The 2,440-nt window shown below is 46.4% G+C and overlaps 1 pseudogene; it reads right to left on the minus strand.

Annotated features, from left to right (window-relative positions):
* Positions 1-1,318: 1,318 nt before the first annotated feature.
* LOC143280266 (uncharacterized) lies at positions 1,319-2,000 on the minus strand (annotated as a pseudogene).
* Between the last annotated feature and the right edge of the window lie 440 nt (positions 2,001-2,440).

A 2,440-nucleotide genomic window follows, 5' to 3' on the forward strand; every position in this document is an offset into this window, starting at 1 on the left:
CCCTGACCCACACCTGAGACACTGAACAACAGTCATCGATTCGACCTGTGACAAGAGAACAACCTGACCGTTTGGGCCATCGCCAATAGGTCGTTAAGCCACAAAGCCCGGGTATAGGTTCTGTGGTTAAGCTTCCATTCCCCACTTCAGGCACGATTCGGCCCCCCTGTAAATCTCTCTCTCTCTCTCTCTCTCGGTGTGTGTGTGTGTGTGTGTGTGTGTTATGAATTCAAAATCCCTTGCGACGACAAAATTTCCATTCGTCACCCACCCCTTCACGTCAGTGTTGTCAAGACAGTGACAGACAACTCCCCCGCTTTCTACACTGTCCTGTGACAAGGCCAGTACCGCCGTCCATACCGAGCTGAATGGGGCTAATGAGCTCCATGTCCATACCTCCTGAGAGAGTGGTGACGCCAAGTTAAGGTCGAAAGTTAAGTGACGGACGATCAAAAGACGAAGTCCTGTGCAATCCATGAGCTCCCTCCCTCCCGCAGTGACTTCGTGCATCACACATAGTAAGTCGGCCATCTGCACTGCACATGGGGGAATGTGGAACACAACAGGATTTCCATACCGGATGACTTACCCTATATTTTCTTCTCCTTCTTCTTCTTTCTTTTTTTCTTTCTTTGGTTCTTTTTCCCTCATCGCAAATCGTTAGTTAATTTTAAAACAAAAATAAAAACACAACAACAACAATAACAGAAGTCTAAACAGATGAGAAGAAGAAGAAGAAGAAGAAGAAAAGAAGAAGAAGAAGAAGAAGAAAACACCATGTCCACAGGACACCTCGACTGGCTTTTTTTTTTTTTTTTTTTTTTTTTTTTTTCATCAGTGCAGCTTGTTTCGTTTCCCATTTCTTTAAATCTGTTTTTCATCGTGGAGGACTTTGTTTGGATTTATTTCAAATCAGACCAGTTCGAACTTGAATCAGTAACGACATATCCCTTGATACTTAAAAAGACCAGTATGACATTTGTAGCTTGTTGTAATGTTGTTTGCACTGGGGGAAAAAAAACTACTGTTTGTAGGATAACCTCGGGAGACCTGTGTGGCCATTGGGACAGTGAGTTCATATCCACTCTGTCTAAGGCTCGGAATAGCAAGTCGGGGCCCAATCCTCGCCTTCCGCCGCGTTTATCCTTTCCCATGTACCCCATCCACACAGACTGGGTGGAGTGAGTAACATCGGAGTAGAGCGCCTTTCCCAAGGACACAACACCATGCCCAAACGGGGGCCTGGAACCCTCAATGGTCACTGGTGAACGCTGGATCAGAAGTTCAATGGCTAACCGATACTGGAACGGCGCCCTCTTCAGAAGGCCGCTCGGTGTTTTACGTCGTGCCGGATGGTGTGAAACACGACAGAGGACAGGTGGCGTGAGTCCACAACTTCTTCTTCTTCTTCTCTTTCTTCGTCGGCTTCTCTTTCTTCTTCATAGTCAACTTTTCTCCTCCTCCTTCTTCTGCTTCTTTTTCTCTTCATCCTTCTCCTCTTCTCCTCCTCCTTCTCTTTCTTTTCGTCAACTTCTCCTCCTCCTTCTTCTCTTCTTTCTACTGCTTCTTCGTCTTCCCCCCCTCCTTCTAGTTATCTTTCTTCTCCTCTGTCTTCTTTTCTTTCTTCTTCTTCTTTGTCCTCTTCTCTTTCTTCTTGGTCTTCTTCTCTTTCTTCTTCTTTGTCTTCTTCTCCTCCTCCTCCATCTACTCCTTCTCTTTCTTCTTCTTTGTCTTCTCCTCCTCCTCCTCCATCTACTTCTTCTCTTTCTTCTTCTTTGTCTTCTTCTCCTCCTCCTCCTCCTCCATCTACTCCTTCTCTTTCTTCTTCTTTGTCTTATTCTTCTCCTCCTCCTCCATCTACTCCTTCTCTTTCTTCTTCTTTGTCTTCTCCTCCTCCTCCTCCATCTACTTCTTCTCTTTCTTCTTCTTTGTCTTCTTCTCCTCCTCCTCCACTTCTTCTCTTTCTTCTTCTTTGTCTTCTTCTCCTCCTCCTCCTCCATCTACTCCTTCTCTTTCTTCTTCTTTGTCTTCTTCTCCTCCTCCTCCACTTCTTCTCTTTCTTCTTCTTTGTCTTCTTCTCCTCCTCCTCCTCCATCTACTCCTTCTCTTTCTTCTTCTTTGTCTTCATCTCCTTCTTCGTCTTCTTCGTTCATGGGCTGCGACTCTCACGTTCACTCGCACGCACGTACGAGTGGGCTTTTGCGTGCATGCATGACTGTTTTTACATCACTGTCTAGTCCGCCATACTCCGCTTTCAGAGGTTTTCTTCTCCCTCTTCTTCTGTCCCGTTGTCTCAAGACCGTGGGGGCATAACAGTGTCTACCTCCACCCCACCCCCCCACCCCCATCCCTCCCCGTGCCCACCCACCCCCAAGAACTGCACCTGCCCTCCTTTGTACGCATTAGTTATTAATGTGTTCAGTCCTGTCTGTACTAATAT

The sequence above is a fragment of the Babylonia areolata genome, chromosome 3, assembly GCF_041734735.1.
Source record: "Babylonia areolata isolate BAREFJ2019XMU chromosome 3, ASM4173473v1, whole genome shotgun sequence".
Taxonomy (NCBI): Eukaryota; Metazoa; Mollusca; class Gastropoda; order Neogastropoda; family Buccinidae; genus Babylonia; species Babylonia areolata.